Below are 25,250 nucleotides of genomic sequence, written 5' to 3'. Positions count from 1 at the left end.
CAAAACATGGCTACTTTATTCCACAAACAGCACCACAGCTCTCCACAGGTTGTGTGTGGTATTGCAGTTCAGGCTCACTGGGGTTGAGCTGCAATACCAGACAAGCTATGGTCAAGTATGGCATTGTTTGTCCCAAAACAAACAAACAAAAAAAAAGTAGCTACTTTTCTAATCTTAGGCTGGGTTCACACATGGCGTAATCGCTGCGGAATGTCTGCGCAGACTTTCTGCATGGAAATTCCGTCCGCGGCTTTTTTTTTTATTCCGGGATAAGTCAGCACAGTGGACGAGATTTGCAAAAATCTTGTCCAGACGCTACGGCCAAGCCGCACTGAAATTGATATGCCATGCAGAGTATTTCCAAGTGTAAAATAATGCACCTGGGGAGAAGAAATCCTCAGAATGAGCATCAAATTAGCTGCTCTGTGTAACCTGGACTTCAAAGAGAAGGATTTAAGGGTTCCGATAGCCTCAAAATAAGTCCACAGTGCAGTCAAGCATGAAAGGAAGCAAATTCTTGGCTGCCTAGCTAGAGGTATTACCAGTAGAAAGAGGGAGATTGTGATCCTGCTGTATAGAACTCTGGTGAGACCACAGCTGGAATAGAGTGTTCTTTTCGGCAGATCTCACCTATAGGGAGTCATTAAAAAACAGAACGAGCCCAAAGACCGTGGAAGTTCTCAAGAACAAAACTTCTAACAAAGGACTAAATTAAAAGGAAAAAGAAGAAGAAGGAGGGAACATACAGCAGGGCTGGGTGATATGGCCTAAAAAATTTTTTTCAATCTTTTCTCAATTATAATCTTGATTTTATGTTTTTTGGCTAAGCAAGCTAAACATACGTAAGATTTTTTACATAAGGGAATTACATACACAGCAATTTCATAATATCTCCCAATTATCAGAGTTGAATGGGACAATTCTGATAATCAGTACTTCGCAAGGAGTTGCTGTGTATGTGATTCCGTTACGTAAAAGAACGGGTTATGAACTATAGTTCCATAAACATGAAGAATGTAGTTCCCCTTCTGCGAGTCATCACAGCCTCCATGCATTGTCCTCCACCTCCAATCTACCTTCTTCCGTACTCCTTAGGCCACTCACGCGCATTTCGAACGCTGTCTGCTCTATTTTTGTGTGTTTAAGGGCTTTTTGACACACCTAATCACCTATTACAATGACGGGGTGCGTTAAACACTGTCAAACACACTCGAAAATGCCGTTTGAAATCGCGGAGAAGTGTGGCGTTTTACCAACGGTGTGTGCGAGGGTGGCTTTAAGTTGGGTGCTCGCTTCCCATGGTGCCACTTAAGGTGCAACTCGCATTGGACAACAACTGTCCGTCTCATTAACGCGGACACAGCACATAGACAGCCATTGGCATGTCCTATTTCTCATCCATTATATGGACAGGAACAGGTCATGCAATTAATTCTTCCGTTCAAAAAAAATAAAAAAGTCAAACTGCACAGTGCCATAGCCTATAGTGCGGGCGTCTGCTGCCCATGAATTAACATGGGCAGCACATGGCCCTAAACACGCTAGTGTGCCGGAGGCCTTAGTCAAACCGCCTTCTCTGCAGTGCTGCTCTGTACAGGATGCTGATGAGCCGGGAGGCCGGGCAGAAATCAGTGGTATACTCCATTCTTGCACGGACGCCGGCTCTTCAGTACACTTCCCCGTGTCCGGCACACCCTGCTTACCCCAAGTCCCAGGGGCTAATATCCATTTCACAATCGTGATGAACAGGTAAAAGGGCCCTTAGGAAAACATACAATGGACCTTTATCAACTACTAGAATGAAAGACTCCATCTTTGGCTTTCGAGAATGAATGGGTCTATGCTGTGTATGCCACCGAGTCCTATGGCAGTGCTGCCAATGTCAACTTGGAGATCTGTGGGCTAAACAACAAAGCCATGGCACTTACTATCTCTTGGAAGTATAAAAAAAAAAAAAGAGTATCATAAGGCTGCCCTCACACTGGGGAAGGGAGGGGGGAGGAAATGGACGATTTTTGAGCAGTGCAAGAAAGCGCAGAATTATGAAACCCATGCTCTACAATGACTTCATTCCCATTTGCAAGGTTTCCTTTTCTGCGATGTTGCAAGATTTGTAAATCGCTGCATGCTCTATCTTTCTACCTTTCGCCATTTTTTCCTGTCCATGTTTTCCTATGGAGCCTCCGATTTTTTGTATCGCAACGCACGAACTCGTGATGTTCATTCGATGAGTTTTTAACATTACCAAATCCTGCTGTAGTCTATTGCGCGATAAAAAAAATCGCAGGCAACCGCGATGCACAATGATTTCCAAGGAAAAAGCATCGCTGATGCTCTAACACCGCATGCACAAAAATGTGACATTGTGGAGATTTTCTCGTGGCAATATCGCACTTGCCAGTGTGAAGGACCCTAAGAGAGCGGAGATCCAGGAGCTGACACCCAATGGCAGGTGAGCGACGACCGGAGGGTGCAAGAAGAATTCATTAGGAGGTCTGAAGAAAACTAGGAAACTCCGTTCCACATATCTGTAGATGGCTACATATGCGTTTAATACAGTCGTTGGGGTTGTTATCAGACAGTATCATGGTTCCCTGTAAGCCTAGAAGAACACATTAGGAAGTACTACACAACCTGGCAGTATGTAGGGCCCATAATTAAATAGTAGGGCCCTCTTAATAGTCATAGTGCCATCTTAGTAAAAATAGTACATCCCGATGACCCGCGGAGTCCTCTTCTGGCCTGGCACAGGCGTCATGATGGAATGACATATAACGCTACCAGTCCTGGTCTTTGCGCTGCGGTCATGCAGGGCTGCCCGAAGTCCTCACTTGCACTGCGGCTGCTGACAGCACAAGACAAGTCAGGATAGCAGTAGAGTAAGCGACCGCAAGCGGTGAAATGCCAGGTGGGCCTGGGCTGCATGTGGTGCAGGCTTGCATATTAGGCAATGTCCAGCCTTAAAGAAATCTGTTACAATGTTTTTGCAGCCCTCACTGAGATCACCATAAGGCAGTGACAGTCACACTGATTACAGTGATATGTCTGCTGTGTGGATCTGTGCAGTAGTTTTGGAGAAACTCGCATTTTATTAGTAGCAGCTACAGAAGTAGTCCTGCATGGTCATGGACTACAGGCTGGCCACAACCACCCCGCCCTCCAGCCAATGATTGTCAGCTCTTTCTCTGTGCACAGTAATGAGCAGACAGTAGTCAATCATCAGCTGGAGAACAGGGTAGGTGTAGTTAGCCTGCAGCTCAAATATGCAGGACTACCTTAAGTAGTCCTCTATGCATATTCTGCTAAGAAAATGTAATGTTCTCCAAATCTACTGCAGGGATACTTACAGCAGACATATCACTGTAATCAGGGTGACCGTCACTAGCTTATGGTGCGCTCAGTGAGGGCTGCAAACATATGGTGACAGTGTGACTATTATAGAGCCACTGGACTGCGAGAAGATGCAAACTTTATAGGCGACAACAGGCTTTCATAAAAGTGTCTGCAGACAGGTTAAAGAGATGTGCGAGACCTACGGCATCTCTGCTCTACTAAAGATGCCCTCACACTGCTAAAGAGCAATGTCAGTAACACCCACTGCAGGAATGGCATCCGTAAATAGGGCACAACAGTACACCGGCCCCAGTCGTCATCTGTGGCTTCACCCAGCACATCGAGGGCACCACAGACACCAACGGCCTAGTCAGATCTACATTATGGGAACTGTGCAAGTCAGATTAAGGCAGCAGTATGCAGTCCTGAACTCTGCAGTCCTGAAGGTTGCAGGTTCAATCCCTGCATGGTTCAGGTAGCCGGCTCAAGGTTGACTCCATCCTTCCGAGGTCGGTAAAATGAGAACCCAGCTTGGGGGGTGGGGGTGAATAAATAATTTACCTGACAGCGCTGCAGAATAGGTTGGCACTATAAAATAAAAATTTTGTTATTTGTATTTCCTAAATTCCTCTTCATTGTCCTCCAAATCTGTCAGGAAATGCCTAATAAGGGGGGGTAGAATGAGGCCATATTATGGCCATCCTAACAGGGAATCTGTGGGAATTTGCCCTCCCCGATGCTTCCCAGGGACGTCCCTGGAATGTGACCCTTTGTAAATGCAGATCTGATGGAATATATTAGGAAATGGCAGCTTATGGCATTTCCTGACATATTAGTGTAGGTCAGGGTTGTGGGGTCGGTGCTGGGACTGCAGCACTCAGAGGGGCCTTCACATGAAAAATATTGTCCCTCCTTACATCCAGCCCAGAAGGCTACACAATTTCTGTATTTACACTTATTTAAAGAATGCCTTTATTCCAGGACTGATGTTAGAACAGCGCCACCTGCTGTTTCTATTCTGTGTCCACCTCCAATGTGGTCAAGTGCGGACAGAAACTTTTCTTTTTTTGAATAAGTGTAAATCTAAAAAGTGTGTACAATTCGGGGCTGGATTTAACGAGAAACAATATTTTCCGTGGGGCACCCCCTTTAAATCCTCGTGCTGCCCAACAATGCCGTACCCATACCATGTTACCCATCAGCGCTGCTCCGAACCAACTCAGTAGGATAATAGGCTCCACTTACGTCTTTATTAAGATTTAGACCGGCTTCACACGAGCGTATGAGCGTGATCGCTGCGTAATTGTGGAACAAATGCCCCTTTTTTGTGCGTGCATTAGCGTCCATTTTGCTGGTTATTGCGCAAAAAAAAAATACGCACGGATGCTCCCAGCCATTGAAATTAATTAGTCTAACTAGTTGAAGTTGTGATCTTTTCCCACGTAATTACGCAGCGCATCACGCATCTCCTAGCGTATTACGCGCGCATTTGCACATCCCCATTGATGATATCTATGGGGATGTTTTGTGCACCAATGTGCAAGAAAATAGAGCATTCCGCATATTTTTGGGGTAACCGAGATCTGCAGGAAATATCCGTGAACGAACCCATTACAATCAGTAGGTTTTATTCACTGCGCGCGAATACGCCTGCATGCAGCCGGCCATACAAACTATGAGACCGTGTCCTGGAAGAAGTTCAGAGGAGCGCAGCCTGAGCTCTGCTACATCCAAGCATGAGAACACAGCCTCAGACCGGAGAGGTGACCTCACAACGCAGCGCCACGCTCGCCCCTCTAATTACATGCGACGACCTGCCTAATTACAGACATGGGGGGCTTGTGGAATAGAAGAGGCAGGAATGGCGTCCAGGGCGACCACGCTTTTCGTTTTCATCATCCGTAAAGTCCATCTAAGACCCTAAAAATAGTGGATGCAACTGTACAGAAGGAAACCCCCTAAATGCCAATACTGCACCCCTACAGCCTCAGCGGTCCCGGCTCCATCATAGAAGTCATTACTGAACCTACACCCCCCCATATCAGGGCAAACCGGACGTACAACCAGCTGGAGCCATGGGACTGGCGGGTTATAGCAAGAAGCTGCTCAGTGAGACGTCTCATCTACAGGCACTCGGGATGTAGTGGGGGTCAGCCTAAGACGGTGTAGTCTAGGGGGCTGTTGGCGCACACCTAGCTGGCATTAGTCTAGATGCCCCCTATAAAGAGATCCCTACGTGTAATCTCTCTGGCTGCTGCAGTCTCCGGCGATGGGGATTGCAGAGCGTCTACAAGTGCCGCACACTAAGTGACAGCTGACGCTCTAATCTAGGGGACAGTCACAGGCTGGAGATATATATATATATATTACTGATATGCCAGGACATGTCTGGGCAGCAGGGACATGGTGATGGCATGCACAGGGCACACGCTGGCATTACCACTCTCCCCAGGCTCTGCATCCAGAGGCTTCCCCATGCCCCCCACCCCCTGCAGTGCCCGCACACACTGGCATCACCACTCTGCCCAGGCTCTGCATCCAGAGACTTCCCCATGCCCCCTGCAGTGCCCGCACACACTGGCACATCTAGGAAAGTCCTAGGAGTTCTCATACAAGTTGCCCCGTGGAGGGTGGCACATGCCCGGGCAGCAGGGCTGTGGCTGCCAGCTGTGAGCGGCGGTGCCGCCGGCCACCCCAGACCCTCCTACTCCTCCTCCCCAGCCGGCCGCGCAGACACACGTCCGCAGTGACATGCGGTGTGCAGCCGGGGGCTGACAGGCAGGGCGGGGGTCCCCAGCGCCCCCCGTGCACATACAACTTGTGCGGCGGACAGCAGCGCAGTGACAGCGCACACAGCAGCCACGCTCCACTTGCACGGGTGTCCGCCCGCCCCGGGACACTCACCCCACACACCCGTCTGCCGCGGCTCCTCTCCCCGGGGTGCTCGCTCTTTGTTTCCCCTCTTTCTCGGGTTCACAGTCTGGCTGTGTAGCGGCCGCTCCTCCTCCCAGAGACTCGGGGGTCTCCGCCTACAAACAGCAGGAGGGGACGGCGGCCATACAACTCGCTGCAAGGAGAGGACACTCTGCCCGTGGCCGCACCCACCGCTGACGTCACGGCTCCCAGCCACATTCCCGGCTCACGGGCTGGACAGCGGCCAGAGATACTTCTTCGCGGGGCATCATGGGAGTTGTAGTTTCGGCCACTTTGCGGCGAGCAGGCGTCACGTGACTGGGCGTCCTGGTGTAACCCGCCCGTGTGGTGCTGGCTGCGAGGCCAGTCGGGTTCCTCAGGAGGATAAACTGAATAGGAAAGTCACTTCCTGTATAAACAGTGAGGCGTGTAGTGGTTACCTCACAGCTCTCTTGCCATGTTGTCACTCATGGCAGTGGCGCTGCTTCACTGGGGGACAGAAAAATGTCTGCCCCCCATTACTGTTATGTATTAACCCCTTACCATTCAAACGAGCGAAAGTGAACGATAACTGCATACGTTTTGTCCGTGGTTCATTTTTCGCAGCATAATAATCATCTTTGCCGCGTTCGCGTACCGCGCTCATTCTCAGTCACTTGTACAGCGAATGTGAACGATTTCTCGTTTGAATGCGCCAATGATGTATCCGCCTGAGTTCAAAGTTCGCTCGTTCAGACTATAAATCGGCTTGCCTGAACGTTCGCTTAGTGACCGGCCTGTTTTGCACCCAACTGGGTTTTTTTTGTCTTTCCATCATCATTTTTCACAAACCATCACATTTTTTTCGTAACCCTAGCCATGTGACTGCTGTTTTTCATATTTTTTTAATGGCACTACTTTGGGATAATATATATATATATATATATATATATATATATATATATACTTCTGTTATTTTCTTGGGAGCTGGAGGAATGGAAAAAAAGCCTTTTTCTGTTATTTTACGGGGGTTCGCCGTAACGTGTTACGGTTATTCTGCAGGCCAGTACGGTTACAGCAATACCAAATTTGTATCGTCTTTTATGTGTTTTCCACAATGAGAACACTTGGGGCTCATTCACACGGGCGTATGCAGTTTTGGGGAGCGGACTATCGCATCACTCCATGTATGTTGTGCGTATTTGGTGCATTTGCGTTCGTATTCCTACGTTTTTCATGCATGGAAAGGAAAGCAAGACCACTTGAGTAAATTGTTTTATACCATCTCCTGGCTTCATGCATAAAAACGCAGAGAATATCCACGTAAGGGCTGCTCCACACTGGTGCGGGCGATATCGGGTCATGATTTACTGCCCGATATCGCCCTCATAATCCATGTGGAAACTCCTGAATGCGAGGCGTTTTCACATGGAAACAGCCTTGCCTCTCTGCAGGGAATCCCTTCATCCCCGCAAGGAATCCCTTCATCCCCACGAGGAATCCCTTCATTCCTGCTGCGGCTAAGGGGATTTCCCCGCCACATCTGAAAGGATTCTTTGTGCGGATGAAGGAATCCTCTGACACGGCTGTCACGGCCGCAGCAGGGGACCACGATGTTCTCCCATTGTTTTCAATGGGTTCGGCGCTGCTGCTGCCACTGGCCCCTTTTTAAACAATGGGCGATATTGCAAAAAGAAAGGACCTGCTGCAATTTTTTTTTCACGCAGCATCGCAAGAGTGAAAACATCGCAAATGAGAATGAAATCATTGAAAATCACTGGTTTCATAATCATGAGTTTTCACTCACTCTCACATCGTGAGTAAATCACACGATTTTCTCACCAGTGTGAAGGCCCCCTAACGAGTACTCACTGCATTTTTTAACCCTCCATAGACTTAAATCGGTGATTTTGGTCTGTAATACAGACCAAGATAGGACATACTTCAATTTTTGTCATGTGCGTAAAAAAACACATGCCAGCATATGCATCGAGCAGAAGTTGTCAGGAAGGTAGCTCGAGTGATTACGCCAATTCTAACTTCGTCACAGTGGTGGCTACTCTGCCTAGGAATGGCGGCTCGTGCAGCCGGTGGATTGCAAAAGGGCCCTCCCCGGGGCAACCAGCAATTAGGATATGTCCAACGTGACGTCAGTGCCTCTTAGTGTTGTGTGACGATGAAATAAACAGTCCCAAGCGCTTTAGTGAAACTTGTAGCTTGGAAAACAGTCCAATATAGGTCCCCATATACAATTACTTCCAAATTCTCGGTGGGAGACAGAAAACAAAGTAGCCAGGCTAAGTCATCTGGCAGCTAGTCTCAGGACATTATTCATGGAGGGAACAGGACTGCCTATCTTTGACTTCTGACCGAACAGGGACAGACTAAACTCATGATTGCGTGGCTGTTCTCCTTCCCGCTGACAGGCAAACCTTTCCTGACTATGTTCCTTCAGGACGAGGTTGCTGAAGACTGTAGATGACTCCCTCTCTGTCCTGCCATCCTCCCCTCCAAGCGACTTCATGGCTAGACTCCCTCCATAGCTTGACTCCGAGTCTAGGCCAGGCACTCCCACGGCCCGGGCTAGCTTGGACTCCTAACTCTCTCTCCTCTCTTCCCTCACTCGTCCATTTCTCCTCTCACTTTTCCATTTTCTAATTATCTTTATTCCACTCCCCAGTGGTCTTTTATACCAACTCCTCTAACCAATACGGGCAAAGGGGAAAATCTACTTGACCAATCCCATTAGGATCTGAGGGATGATTGACAAGACATAGAGTGGGTTAGGGTGAATTGTGCTCAGTCATACCCAGGTTAGAGAGAGAAGGCATCAGAGTAGCTGCACTTTTTTGAAATGTACAAAATAGGCGATTTCAAGTATCCTTGCAATAAGTTTTATCGACATATTCTGTACATTTTTTGTACAAAACCCCTCTAGGTTTGCAGTTAGGTGAAGGCAGGGAAGAGAATTCTTCACCTAACTGCATAGCAGAAGAGGGCGCTCCAGCTGTGGCTGCACTGTTCTCTCTAGTGCAGGCACAGCTGTTTCCATATACCCCTTTATAAAGCCTTCTTTATTCTGTATTTTATTGATTTTCAACCATATCTATTCTGTATCTGAATTATCTATCTGCACTGCAGCTTTCATTCATCTCCTGTCCAACTTCTACGCAATATACAGGATTTGGTCCTTATTTATATATTATCTTTTGTTGTTACTCAACATACAATTTGAGAATATGGTTTATTGCATGTTTATTGTCTTTGATAACCAGTAGTGAAATAGATATAACCGTGACATATTTTTCTCGGTTTATGTCCCTGATGAACCCTTTGATCTTAAGGGTGAAACGCGTAGGTACCTATATATGTTATTATATGGAAGTAATGTCATTGGTTTGGAGCCCATTATAGATGTATACAACCTAACCCACATCTTTTGCAATATTTATTTTATATATCTGACTTTATTTATGAACTGGATCAGATCCTTCTTTGTATCTAACTGTTATATCATGCTGCTCTTTTCCTCTCTTTATTAGTTGGTTGATTTAGGGTTACGTTGCAGTTCGGGGTCATCCTTTTCAGGGCGGTCACCCCACGTTATCACATTATAATCCATAGGTTGGGACTTAGTAAGGTCTATTAGGATCTTAAAAGAATATTAAAAGATATGTTTTATTTAGCATACAGACCGTCTTTTTCTGTGACCTTTGAATATACTACATCTGTGTAAAGTTAATACAGCTGCATGAAGGGGCGGTTATCCCTGGTGATTCTGTGAGATATTTTCTGATTCAGCGAATACTTGATTCTTTGTTTTGTATAATTGGTTATGGCTAGTTTCTTGACTGAATGTTGAAAAATGAACGGAGGAAGCGAGAGAGGTCTTTTGTGAGAAGGAGTTTTCCCAGATTAACAAAGTGACGCCATCACTCAACGTGGTCTTCATATATATATATATATATATATATATATATATATATATATATATATATATATATATAGAGAGAGAGAGAGAGAGAGAGAGAGAGAGAGAGAGAATGAATAATTTTGGGAACTCAAATGTTTTGACAACCATATTGAAAATAAGATTGTCCCAAGGGGGCTACGTATCAGTATAGTCCCGGACAGTAGATCTAGGAACCATGATTGAATGATCAAGTGGGAACAAGAGGCCTTGTTAAGCTCTTTACGTTTTATGAATCTTCTATTAGAGGAAGAACAAATAACGTTTGAGGGGACAAGCAGAAGACTTTAGGAAACAGTTAAAGTGGCTCTAAAACTAAAAGTTTGCCCCTAAAGAATTTGATTTACAAAACAATATTGAAAAACATAGATTCCTTGTTAAGGAACAAAAACATCGCCAATTTGTAAAAGATTTCAACTAATTTAAAGACAACAGGGCATATTTGTTTCTGAATAAGGCAACCAATAAAGGTATGGATACGGAGGTTTCCTCCTCCAACACAGAATATTCTGATGCAGAAACAAATAAAAAGTTCAATTTAGGTACACACAATAAAGGGAGGGGATGGAACAGGGAAAGAGACACAGTATCATGGTCAGTCCTCTCCAGATTCGAGATGGACTCCCTCAACGTTGTCCTCTCTATCTTCTTTCTCTAGGTCTACATTACAGCCAAAACCCTCTTTTTTGGAGGTAGCAGCTCGGACTCTCCAAGGGAAACCATAACTGATGGTCTAGATTCTGTCACATTTGTTAGTAATCAGGGCATTATCAATTTGTCTAGTCGCCCTCTTTCTATGTCCGAGGTCACACTACTTGATAAGGGTTTGTTTTTGGCCCAAAGAATCGTTTCAAAATCCTTGATTGGATAAAGGACATTTATCTTTTTGCCAGAAAACAAATGGAAGACGTTTCTAAGAGGTGCACAGAATTTGAGATTACAAGGGATGATTGGTCTACACTGTTGTCTGAAAATATATGTGACTCAGGCAAGGACCCTTTTACTACATGGCACCAGGTTGGTGACTACTAATATTGATCTGTTTGTGGTGAGTTTGAAAAAATATCTAAAAACCTACTATCCTATATGCCTAACCTAACCAAGGATGAAGTTGGAGCACTCCAATGTTTGGAAATTGACAGAGTATTATAATAAAATCAACGGTTAAAGGGGGTAACTTGGTAATACTAGACCAAGAACAGTATCGAGAAATGTGTCCTAAGACTTCTAGGGACAAAGAGATCTATAAACATCTGATGGTCAGACCCACAACACAATACATAGAGACATTGGGGAAGTCTGCAGTCTGGAGCTTATAGACTAGGAAGAGTTTCTATTTTTATTTCCAACTTTCACGTGGGTTGCCACCTTCTACGGCCTCCCTAAGGTTCATAAAGGCCTTAGTCTCCTCAAAAGGCATCCGATAGTGTCTGGGATAGATAGTCTAACGCAGAATTTGGGTATCTAGCTGGACTAAATACTCCGTCCATTTGTCTTATCCCTACCGCTATATATACCGGTATTAGGGATACCACTGATTTAATGTTAAAACTAGATGAAACTTTGTGGCTCTCTCTATCAATACACGTCCCGGAACGGGGATATCTACTTCTCTTTGGAATATCTCTCATGATATCTGAAAGGACATGAGTTTTATCTGCGATGCATATTATCGATTCATTGTTCTTGATTGATAATTTTTTTTTGTAATGTTGCATTCAAAGTCCCATAACGTTTTTAATTTTCCAAGCTTGCAGCTGTGCGAGGGCCTATTTTTTTGCTGCACAAGCTGTATTTTTGATTGGCATCAGTGGGTTGCTTTTTTGATCACTTTTATTGTCTTTTTTTGGGAGGTGAAATGAACAAAAAAAGCACTTTGGCTCTGTTCTTTTGTTTTTTTTTAATAGCACTTGCTGTGCACGATAAAAAGTGTGTTCAATTTATTGTATGGGCTGTTACGGATGCGGTGATACCAAACGTGGGTTTTGAATTTTTTTACAATTTTAAAATAAAGGGGTAAATGCGCAAAAATGTTTTTCGTTTTACTTTTGTTTGTTTTTTTTAAACTATTTTCATTTATTTATTTTTACATTTTTTATGTCCCTGTAGTGGATATGAAGTAGAGAAGCTATAATTGCCTTGATAATACACTGCAGACCAAGCCATTGCAACTCATCAGTCCTCTGTGATTACAGGGTGCAGGACTGATTATGTCACAGAGGGAGCACCCTCCCTGTGTGAACACTTGTCCTGTAACTGGTGGTTGGCTTTAACAAAACCACCAAGCAGTATTGCATTTCCTGTTGCTTATACAACACCAACATATTCAATAGCGCTTCACAAAGAGTTATCACATCAGTCCCTCTCCCCAATGGGTATCACAGTCTCATCTCATACACACTTGGACAATTACTCAAGAAGCCAATTCACCTATCAGTATATTATTGGAGTGTGAGTACAAACCTGAGCATCAAGAGGAAACCCATAAAAACACAGGGAGAACATACAAACTCCATGCAGATGTTGCCCCAGGTGCCTTAGCTCACCTCCAGGCATGCTGCCCTGCTCCTGATCCGTGTCTCTATCATAAGCAGTGATCTGCTTACACATGGAACCTTCATAATGAGGGAAGTTTTTAAGAGATGTTCTATGATAATTAAGATTTGTTGTGGATAGACTAGTGCTCCTATCATGGACTCATCTTTGTGTGACAGATCCATTACATGTATCAGTTATTTGGCTTTGGGGGGTAACTACATCAATTTGTGTTTCCTTTGGATTTGGGATAGCTAATATATATAGCTACTATAGGAAACTTAGTTACTGAGTTTCCTGATGAGCCATTAAAATTAAAAGGCGAAGTGTGTAGACTTTTTAAAATCAATTGAGTAACCAATCTATATTAGTGTTACTGGTGTTATTGCTTTGGCCATAATAAAAGACATGCTATTCCTTTATGGGTAGTTATTAGGTATATTTAATTGTTGCTAGCTAATTCCTGTATTTAGCCTTGCCCCCACCTCCCCCGCTCACGCATTTGCTGGCTACCTAATGTCTGCCCATAGTGCTGCTGTGCACTCCAGCCCTTTTCTTAAAGGGCCATTGCATGTTTCTGAACCTTTTTCCCATGAATCATTACACACCTCTGACTATATTAGATGTTTACAATAGTTCTGACCTCTGTCTGTTTTCCTGACTGTCTTACTCCTGTTCTCCCAACTTTATTTGCTTGCTGTCCGCCCTGACCTTTGCCTAGATACAATAATTAAAGTTCTGCTGCCAGCCTTGACCATTGCCTGATATAAAGACAAGACATCGTTCACACCAGCAGGTACCACGCCTCAGCCTTGTGCAGTGTCAGCAGCCATGCAACAGATACTATCTCTGCGAGTAACGGCTTGGGGACCCCACAGCAAGGCCAAACCCTGCTTGGAGGAGTCAAGGGTGAAAAACAGGGTTCCCCAAGTGCGACCTCCATTGATAGCCCAAAGTCAAATCGGTGTGGGACAAGGTGATCCACATCCACTTGTCTGACAGATACAAAAAGCAAACAGGAATCACATTCACATCGTCCTATCCTAGATAGGTGGATGCTGGTACTAGTGTAGTATGTCTCCACCGGAAGACATGGGTTGGCCGGGCTGAGCTACAGGTAATGCCTAGGTCATGCCCACAGCTGCCGATTGGCTGTCTCGCACACACATTCACAGATTCCCACGTCCGAGCTGAGCATCTCCCCAGGACCTGTGTGCTCTGCAGAGCATCCGATCTGGACAGGACATCTGTGCTGGGGCAGTGAGCCGGCGGTGTACAGCCTCTATACTCCTCCTGGTCCTGTGTCTGCCACGAGAGGAAGGAACAGCCCCGTCTGACGCCCGATGTTTACTGACCTTCGAGCGTGGCTCGGTAAGAGGGAGCCTGTGGGGAGAGGAGACTACAGCCTGGAGAGGGGTGTGGCATGGATGGTGAAAGCTGGGTCGGCGGGGGACGGAAGCGGAGATGTGTGAGCTATCAGGGGGATGGCCGGTACATGTGTGTATTGGGAGACATGTATGAGATGTACGGACGTGGGCGTGGGAATCTATTGGAGGCTTTTTGACAAGCATGGAGTCCAACAGAGCCTTTATGCCAACACATGTATGTCTCTGTATTAGGGAGCTGTACCCCCTCTGTGCTCAGGGGTCCAGCATGAGAAATAAGTGAGTGAGGAACATGTTTTCAGAAGTCATTAGAGGAAAATCTGCAGCACAATCACCTTTGCACAACCCATAGCACGCATGTTCTTATAATGGATGTTACCCTTTAATAAAATAAATTGCTGCTCTTACTATCTCATGCCTTCCATATCCTGCAGCTCTGTGTTATGTATGCACACAAACTATTCATTTGGTGGAAATGTCATTATTAGCATTTGTGATGGGCATTTAATCACATGGCACAGGTGGGCATGTATAACCAATGGCTGGGCTGCTGACTGTACGGTACTTTTCCATTACCTGATGAGACATGGGAGAATGATACAATCTCTCTAGAATGCCACCTATTAGAAGAAAGTATTCCTGCAAGTCAATGTCTGACCTTTTAATAGGTCTTGTAATATGACTGGGAATATAAGCCATAGCATGGGTATACCTTTTCCTTCTGCAGAAGATTTGGCTTTGGCTTATATTCCCAGTCATGTTACAAGACCTGTTAAAAGGTCATTGACTTACAGAAATATTACCTTCTAATAGATGGTGCCCTAAAGTCATTATATCCTCTCGTATTTGCATGATGATCTATTAATACCGGCAATTTATTTAATTAAAGGGTAATATCCCTTATAAGAATATGTGCAATATGGGTTGTGCAAAGGTGATTGTGTTGCAGGATTTTACTTGTGTCTAATTATTGTCTAAATCAAATGTATCAGCCTTCAAACATGGTATTGCAGTAGATGCCAGGTAGAGAATTAAATGTATATGAGGAACATAAATGATGCTGGTTCTGGTTGTAGCCTCTGTAATTGTTATAGTGCCCAAGGAGAGCTCTAGCTCAGGGTCATTACATACCCTTCTTCGTAGGTTGTGTATTGCTGCCCCTCATCTTAGACATAATTTTAATGAAGATGGAGGATGTCCAGCACAAGGGTCACAGGCCCCTTCTGTTGGGATGATTTGGTGGTGTAAATGGTCATTTTTGGTAAGGCTCCTGTTCTTTGCATCCCCTTGATTGAATATATCAAAAAGCGATGACAATCCACAGTAGCAACTTTGAAAAGAGAAATTAAATCCATAATAATAGCGGTTGCTTGACCGCTGGTAAACAGGCATAGTCCCACAGTGTATACATCAAGATCTTGTGCACCACCCGTACAATACTATTTCTTGGTGCAATCTTCCACCGGGTTTCATAGGATTCCAAATGTACTAAGAAGGCAGAGGCAAGAGCTGTTGTGTTCAAATATTAGTCTTTAGTGATTAATTCCATAAAAAACATGCAACATTTTGGCCATGCAGCGTCTTACTCAAGCCAAAAATAAGAATGAACAAAGGCAGAGATAATGATAAGCTGAAACACTTGCTATTTTAAGGGAGTCTGTCGGCTTGAACTTACTGTCGAAACTGCAGGCATGATGTTATAGAGCAGGAGGAGCTGAGCAGATTGATATATAGTTTTATGGGAATAGATTCGGTATAACTTGTATTATATTCATTTACATCTCTGCTCATTCTGAGCTGAACAGTCCAATGGGCGGAGCTATCAGTGATTGACAGCTACCCCTGCATGTACAGTCATACATAGATGGCTGTCAATCACTGATAGCTCTGCCCATTGGTCTGTTCAGCTCAGAATGAGCAAAGGTTTAAATGAATAAAATACAAGTTATACTGACTCTTTTCCTATAAAACTATATATAAGCTGGCGGATTCCTTTTAAGCAGTCTAGATGTAGACCACACTTCCATGATCACTCCCACCACCTGGGAATAGGCATTTGGTGTCATCAACTGTAGATCCTTTGTGTTTTGTGTCTCATGATGTATATTACTATATTTTGTATTTATTGGTGGTGGCCTGCTACTCAGTCATTTGGTATAGGGTTAATCAGCTCACCATTTAGCTAACTTACACATAGCCAGAGTTAGGCAGGTGGGAAGAGCTAAACTTATAGAAGACAGTGACACATCTAGTTCAAGGGTGGTTTAGCTGTTTAGAGGTGGAATTTAGTTCGCTATCAAGTAATTTTACTGCCTAAGAGAGGCAGATGTGAGGCCTACTCTTGAGTAGAATAAATCTAGGTCCAGCCTATGCTACCTGATAGAGCCCCAGGAACCCCAGGTTCCTGCTACCTGATAGACCTACTCCGTAGGAAAAAGAAAGCTCCAGGAGATAGTGTTTCTGATGTGAGAGCTTTCTAAAAGTGAATGGAAACTCCGGGGCCATGAGGACACCTCATAGTGCATTTCAGAAGTTGAAGACTGAGCAAAGAGGAATATAGCCACCACTAGTTTCCAAGCGTGTATTACTGCTGTTTATTAAGGATTGTGGCTTCAGTTTTATGGCTGTTAAATCATTACGCCTATTGGACAAGTAAACATGAGTTAACCTGCCTTATTGACTTTCTGTACTTATTTTGGGTTACACACTGCCCGATATCATCTACACCCAGGAGCAACAACCAAACCAGTGCATTCCAACATCACCCCACATTTTCAACCACCATGGATCTGTTTGGGGAGCAACCCTGCAGTCAGGTCTCATGTAGGGGAAATAGCACCTTTACATGGTACCGGCAGCCCCTCACCTGTTGTCCCCATTTCAGCATACAACACATGGACATTGTAAACAATAGCATTTATAGCTGTTAAAATGACATAAAACAGATATAAAATACAGATATGTCTATATAGAAGGAAAATAATTTTTCCAGAACATTCAAGTTGCTAATAGTGGTAGCCAATTGCTCTCACCACTTGCCAATCACACTTGTAACAATAAAACATTAACAAACAGTGGCCAACCAATAGAAATGTCCATAGATGCCCTCTCATCACTTTAAGTAAGTGCCTAAGTTCAGAACTTGGAAAATCTCTTACATGTACTGCTTTTCACTCAGATACCACATAGAGTGCATTCATCATTGCACTCTGAGCATGCCCGGAGATGGAAAATATAGAAACCAGGGCTGTAGTACTCGGCTGTGACTGTGTCAGCTTTCCCTTCCATTCCGGGCTGGCTGTACTCCACTTTCCCCTGACATCACTACCATTAACACTCCTCCCTGACAAGTGTTCTCACTGGATTTGTGGGGATTAACCATGCCAATGGGAGAGTCAGAATTTGGTGTAGGCAGCATGAATTGATGAACCCTTCCTCTCAGGTGTCAACAGTTCCGGCAGGTGGAGCTGGAGTAAGGCCTTATGTCCACGGGCGGGTCGGATTCCATATGCAGGAGCCTGCAGCGAAATCTGACCCTGCCCGCGGCCGAGGATCCTGCTTGCTCATCCTGGTCTTCTGCATGCCTGTCCAGGTCTTCTATTTTCTTCACCGTGGATGTGTGCAGAAGTGCCGGCCGCCGCACATGCGCAGTTGAGGTTTTTGTTGTCTTTTAATCTCCTGTTGTCCTGCGGAATCTGAGGCCTGTTCGCAATTAAATTTCAGAAGGGCTGTGGATTGGATGGCGTTCATTGACCTCAATCGAAGCCATTCTGCGAGAACCGCAATGAAATGAAGCATTGGCGATTTGTTTTTTAGACCAAAATGTCCTCAAAACAAATCCGGATGCTTTAATTCAGTTGAGGACGCCCATGTTTTTCTATGGGCGGCTTGAACTGCGGATCCTGTAATTCAAGTCTGCCTGTGGACATTAAGCCTAATGGCGTTGGGAATGTTGTCTTGGCACATTCTGGGTCCTTTCATCCCCGTGGATAGATGTCACAATAAATTGCTGCAGTTATGAAGGCTTAGGAAGGAAGGTCCAACCTACTACTACATGGGTGTCTCTAATTAAGTGGCCAATCAATGTAAGTTGTAGCCATAATATGGATGCATTTTGCATGAGCCCTCTAGTGCAGTGTTCCCCAACTCCAGTCCTCAGGAACCGCCAACAGGTCATGTTTTCTGGATTTCCCCAGTCTTGCACAGGTGATGTAATTATTGTCAATACCTCAGGCATTGCCACAGGTGTTCTTACCATAGGATGACCTGAAAACATGACCTGTTGGTGGTCCCTGAGGACTGGAGTTGGGGACCCCTGCTCTAGTGTACCTCTATATGCCAGTGCAGAATATGGAGGGTTTTTCAGTCGGATCATGGCATGTTCCAATAGCCTCCATATTCTCAGCTGGAAACATTGTACTGCTTTGTGCTGAAGGCTCTATTCTCTACCATTCAGGACCCATACCCAAGGCTCTGCCACGTGCATGATCCCTAACTGATAGCAATTCATAACACCTTTGGGCAGTCCATCTCATAATATTGTCATGGTTACTATAGGATTTTAATGGCTAGTTTTCATTTACCCAGAAACAAAAACTGTCACTGAAATAATAAATATATTGTTTGTCTTCAGCAAGATTTATAAAAGACTCCAGGGCAACATCCGCTTACTTATGCTCAAGGTTAATGGTGTTTGGATTGATTTTTTGCACTGCAGGGGACAGGGCGATATTGAATGGATGAAAGGTCTGCTCTGCTCCTGAACAATGACCACCATACAACCGATTTTTTTATTGGGTCATTATTTGGGAACAATGCAATTTTAAAACTGTGGCAAAGGTGATTTAACTGGGTATTTCTCTTCATTCTATCCCAGTTTACTGATCCATCACAAAGTGAGATTTATCATTTGAGCCCATTGTAAGTCAATCAGATATTGTCCTGTGGGTTTGGGAACAATCTCATTTTATAAATGCTTATTACTGCATTGACTACACATACCATGTTTCCCCAATAATAAGCCCTAGCTAGACTACATGGAAAGAAAAATAGTACTCACCTAGTAGACGGTGTTCGGGTCCCTCACTCTGGGCTGTGGCGCTGCTGCAGGATTCTGTGTCCTCCCTCATGCCAACAGAGCAGTTCTTCCTGGTAGCAGGGCTTCAATACCCCGCCTCCAGTAAGCTAATGCTCTGATTGGTTAATCGAGCGCTGAGTCAGCCATTTAGAGACGGCGCTTTATTAACCAATCACAGCCATTCATTGAATGACATAATTGAATAGCTGTTATTGGTTAATCGAGCGCCCATTGCTCACTTGCTCTGTAGCCCCAGTCCGCTGCTGCTGTGATCACCATGACCCCTGACCTATCGGCAGTGTCTGCGTCCCTGCGCATTCTGATCACAGCAGTGGGAGACTCCACCACCGCCAGACCAGGACTACAGAGCAAGAGACTTAAATGCTTGTTGAGTTGCTGCCTAACTGGGAGTCACTAATACTATTGGGGCTACTAACAGGGGTCACTATTGCTACTGGGGTCATTAAGAGGGACATCATTTCTACTGGGGCTACTATAGGGACATTTTTACTACTGCTGACACTATAGCAGACACTATTACTACAGGGGCGACTATTATTAAAGGGGGTCAGTTTTACTGCCGGGGCTATTAAGGTGGTTACTATTACTGTTGGGGACACTAAGGGATACACTTACTTTTGGGGCCACTACAGGGGGAATCATTACTCTGTCACTTCAGATAAGTCTCTGGTTTAAACATGTGCTGGATGTGTTGTCTATTGGCGCTTTTAAAGCCTGTAAGATGAGTGTTTTGTGTACCCTTTGGGTACATGTATGGGAACTTAAATGCTGTAATAACATGCAATATGGAAAGACAGCCTAGGACTGACTGTATGTAGTCTGTATATGGCAAGGCCTATGATGAGATTCGGGGAATGCCACTCTTTGATTAGTTAAACAGCTAGGACTTGAAGCTGGGTTAACTTGTAACATTTCTTTTCCATCAGTGGTACTGTGTGAAGGCTTGTTTTTTATGGATAGGTTGAACTTTAAAAAAATGCCATCTAGTGATTTAAATGACCTTTTAGGAGAGATAAGCAAAATTAGCTGTTTTGGCCATCTATTAATATATTTTTTCACAGCATTCACCGTACAGGTTAAATAATGTGCTAACGTTTTTACATGGGTCATTGCAAATGAGCAATTCTAATTTTGTGATTTTAGAAAGTTGGGGTTTTAACTTTCATTTTTAATTAATATTTTTCACCAATCTTTTTTTTTTTCTTTTTGTCCCAGTAGGAGATTTGAATGTCATTAGGAATGATTGTTTTTATAATACGCTGCAATACTTCAGAAACACATGGCAAATGTGACAAAACAAAAAACAACTCTAAACACCGTTTCATAAATGTTATGGAAAACTCTTGAGATTTCTGATATTTTTTACAGGCATTTTAATTCGCTGAAAAATGAAGTGTGTGTATACAGAGAAGGAAGATGTTTGATAGAAGTCACTTAAATATTCAGTACATTTTCTACTGCTTTCCTTCACTTGGGTTTAAACAGTCTCCAGGGCTTTTGTTGCTTTTTTTTATTTCATTTATGACCATGAATCATTATCTTTTTCATCTTGTATTCCGAATGTGCTCTTGCCATTTGGCAAATGGTCCAGCTCTTTTGGGTACTGTAATTTTTACTTACTAAATATAGATCTCTGGAATTAAATCTTTCAACAAAAATGGTAACATATGCACTTCAAGGACACAATACCATTGATTGAAAAGACAATAGATCCTGGAAGGCAAGTAACATCCCCAAATTTCAGAAGTATGCACAGTGACTTTTTTGTGTCTTGCAGTTTGATATGCATTGTTTAAACACAGAGCAAATAAATAACAGACTAGGCTTTTACCATGCACATTGCATACTGAGTTGACATGCAACACCTTTGCTTATATTTATGTATTGTTAGTTTCCCAGAGATTGTGAGGATAAGGCTTCGTTCACGCAGGCGACAAGGTTGCGCGATTTTGTCGCTTTCATGAGGCAGGGATTTTTAAATCCCTGGCCAGTAAGTGCTGGGGAGTGGAAGGAAGCTGCAGCGGAGCCCCAGACAGCGCTTCTAAGGTAATGTATCCTTTTTATTCTGCAGCTATGGCTTATTTTCAGGGTACGCCTTATATTTCAGCCCCCCCTCCCCTCAAAAAAAAACCAATTATCCTCGCATGTGGCGCTATATAGTCATGCGACTTTGTAGCACCACTTGTGATTTTGTAGTGCTACAAAATCGCGGTATCACCACGAAAAACCGCAGCAATATCGCAATGGCATATCGCTACAATTTTCTCGTGCTGATGCCACGTCACCCATGTGAATGGGGCCTTATCACCTTCTCGAAATAATGTTTAGGACAGTATTACGGGTCCATTTATTTGCCTATAATACATACTCAGATCATCATAGGGACTTATGATATGCCCCAATATGCTTGTTTGAAACTAGCCTAAGGCCAGTTTCAGACAAGCATATGGAAACACGTCCCTAATACGTATCTGTATTATGGGCATGTTCCAGATGACATGCAACTGTCGTCACAAAGAAAAAATAAAGAACGCCAGAAATGCTCTTTTTTGGTCACCCTGACTCCAAGAAAAAATGCAAAAAGTCGTATGTTTTCCAAAATGGTACCAACGGGAACTAGAGGACATCCCACAAGAAATGAGCCCTCGCTCAACTATGTCCACGGAAAAAAAGCTATTGCTCTCAGAAGATGGCGGCAGAAAATATTTTTTTAAAAATTAAATATCTTTGAAAAAAAATTGTAGAAGTAGAACAGCAAAAAAAAAATTGGTATCGTAGCAATCGTACTGACACATAGAATACATTTTTGTTGCAATTTGTGCGCCATAGAAACAAGATGCAATGAAAGATGGCAGAATTTCATTTTTTCTCATTTCTAAATAGTACAATTGAAAAATACAACTCGTCCCGCAAAAAACAAGCCCTCATACAGCCACGTCGATGGATGAATAAAGGAGTTTCAATTTTTTAAAAGGGGGAGGAAAAAACGAAAATGGAAAAAAGCTTGGTCACTAAGGGGTTAAGATGATAACAGTTTGGACGTGCCGTGATATTACGATTCAACTGCTTTTGGTGGAAAATGACGCTTGGATCTTGACTTCCTCCTGTAAGAAACATAACTTTCCCTCCGTAAGAACCAGCAAAAATCTCCCATCATATTTGGATTGTACTTCACTGTGTAACGGTCTTCAATGACTGAGATGTCTGGCGGATGTAATGCGCAGTGAATAGAACCCATTGATTTCAATGGGTTCATTCACTTGAGTGCATTTTTTCACACGATGTACAATTGCAAGAAAAAATACACAGCATGACCTTGTTGGGACATATTACATACTGCAGTAAGCCATTGATGTGAATGAGCGGGCATTACATTATTCCCCCAAACTGGAAAGGCTTATGTGGGAGAAAAAAATAGATATCATATTTAAATTCAGCACACTAAAGTTATTATGAGCCAACTATCTGCTATCTGTTACACAAATTGTGTTGCACAGTGTAATCTTTCAAATGATTGAAAGATTTTGCAATCTATTTGCATAAAGTGTTAATGGCCATTAACTCTTTATCATCTTCATTTGCATGTAAAAGGGCCTCCAGGAGCTGTTTGCAGAGCCCAGCGTGTGATTAATCACATGCCAAGCTTTGCATAGAGCTGCATTGTTCTGCTCCTGATTGCCAGCAAATTATCAATGATATCAGACTCCTGTGGAGATAACAGCATACGGTCTATTGAGAGACACTTTATCTCTCGTTGTCTGAACGATGGATTTTAACTTCATCTTAAAATTACCGTTCAAACGAAAAGTGCCCGATGCCCACGTTTACATATAACAATTATCGCTCATTTTTGGTCGTTTGAACAAATTTTGAGTGCTAATCATTACGTGTAAATGGGCCTTAAGCCAGTATGGCCATGACCTAGCTTTTTGTTCCACATAGATCCATTAAGGCCTCCTTCACACAGACTTGTATGCCATTGGTTTGCAGCAGAGGCGTAACTTGAAGCTCCTGGGCCCCAATGCAAAACCCGTATCAGTGCCGCCAACGATAATGCTTTATTCATAGTACTGGACTCCCTATATGGAGAAGAGAAGCCTTATGGGCCCCCTAAGGCTCCTGGGCCCGGGTGCAACTGCATCCTCTGCATCCTCTATAGTTACGCCCCTGGTTTGCAGGGTGAGTATGAAGCAGCCTCGGAAGCCAAGCCTGCTTCATAGCTGGCTGCTATCTGTTGTTTCACACAGCACCGATTATGGGCATTTACCATTTAGATGCCGCAGTCAATTCTGACATTGGTGTTTAAATGGCCCAACTGAAGGAGGTGGCTCCATCTATTTTCCAAATGGACCCTAGCAACAAAATTGTAAGGTGCTGTTCAGGTGTCTTGGCAGCCTAGGGTCTTATGTAGACCCCCAGGACTACCATGAATTTTTGCTTTTTAAACCTGTGCCACGGCTTGATAAAATGCCTGCAGAAATAATCAGCATTTGAGTAGATTTTATAAGCGATCAGATGACTGCAAATTCAAGCCCCTTATAGGGACTAACAATAAAAGTAAAAATAAGTTTGATATTTTTTTAAATATTACTAAAAAAATTAAAGCCTCCCTTTTTTCATATAAAAAACAGAAACATAATCGATATGGTTGTGTTCATAAAAGTCCAAACTATTAAAGTATTGCTTTATTTATCCTGCACAGTGAATGCTGTAAGGAAAAAAAATCCATAATGCTGAATTGCTGCTTTTTTTTAGCCAACGTGTTACTCAAAAGAAATTGAATAAAAAAAATCTGATGAAAAAGATGTATGTAGCTCATAATGGTACCAATAAAAACTGTATCTCGCTTTACAAAACAAAGCCCTGACAGCCCTATTGATGGAAAATAAAGAAATGTATGCGTGTCTGAATGTGGTGTCAAAAAGCAAATATTGTCTTTAAAGGGGTTGTCCCGCGGCAGCAAGTGGGTCTATACACTTCTGTATGGCCATATTAATGCACTTTGTAATGTACATTGTGCATTAATTATGAGCCATACAGAAGTTATAAGAAGTTTTTCACTTACCTGTTCCGTTGCTAGCGTCCTCGTCTCCATGGTGCCGTCTAATTTTCAGCGTCTAATCGCTAGATTAGACGCGCTTGCGCAGTCCGGGTCTTCTTCTATTCTGAATGGGGCCGCTCGTGCCGGAGAGCGGCTCCGTGTTGCTCCGCCCCGTCACATGCCGATTCCAGCCAATCAGGAGGCTGGAATCGGCAATGGACCGCACAGAAGAGCTGTGGTCCACCGAGGGAGAAGATCCCGGCGGCCATCTTCAACCGGTAAGTAAGAAGTCACTGGAGGGCGGGGATTCAGGTAAGCGCTGTGCGGATTTTTCTTTAGGTCCCTGCATCGGGTTTGTCTCGCGCCGAACGGGGGGGCTGTTGAAAAAAAAAAAAAACCCGTTTCGGCGCGGGACAACCCCTTTAAGGAATACAGTTATACATCTGGTATCACCATAGTCCTACTGACCCACACAATAAAGTTACCACATTATAAAAAGTAACAATAAAAGGCCTTTCGTAATGAACTGTGCTTCATAATACTTTACTATTTACTAAATATCTACTCTTTTCTGCATCCCTTATTGACGTCCTTTATATTTCCTAAAGGCTGATTGTATTTCTTCTACCATAAACTTTATTTTTGGCAAACATCTTAGAGCAAAGGTCTGGTGTGATTTATCTCTTTAGATGAGGCTTGTATTTTACAGCATTGACTGCAGGGACATTCTGGAGCCAGGATGGGAATGACACATGGTAATTTTAGTTTGGAACATAAATACTGCCATGTAAACATTTTACTGTGCCAGTAAGGACTCAACTAAAATATCACTTCCTGTATATGACATAAATAACAATCATACTCGCTCAATGTGAATTCAAATGTCCACTTCGATCTGCATATTGATCAAACCTATCACTGAAAAGCCACATACCATACATACATATCTTTTATTCATGGGGCCAAGTATATTCATCAAACATAATCAATTTGCTC

General features: G+C 43.6%; 1 protein-coding gene across 2 annotated transcripts in view; it reads right to left on the bottom strand.

Annotated features, from left to right (window-relative positions):
- Positions 1–6,408, bottom strand: part of ANKRD50 (ankyrin repeat domain containing 50) — a 57,619-nt gene extending 51,211 nt beyond the window's left edge. The window contains exon 1 of one of the 2 annotated variants that reach the window (XM_066573774.1): positions 6,238–6,408. The gene's annotated coding sequence lies outside the window, so the exon portion shown is untranslated. The remainder of the gene's footprint in view (positions 1–6,237) is intronic. The other variant, XM_066573775.1, reaches the window with a different exon arrangement.
- Positions 6,409–25,250: the final 18,842 nt, after the last annotated feature.

This window comes from Eleutherodactylus coqui, chromosome 7, assembly GCF_035609145.1.
Source record: "Eleutherodactylus coqui strain aEleCoq1 chromosome 7, aEleCoq1.hap1, whole genome shotgun sequence".
NCBI classification, from domain to species: Eukaryota; Metazoa; Chordata; class Amphibia; order Anura; family Eleutherodactylidae; genus Eleutherodactylus; species Eleutherodactylus coqui.
This window is presented reverse-complemented; position numbering and strand designations above follow the sequence as displayed.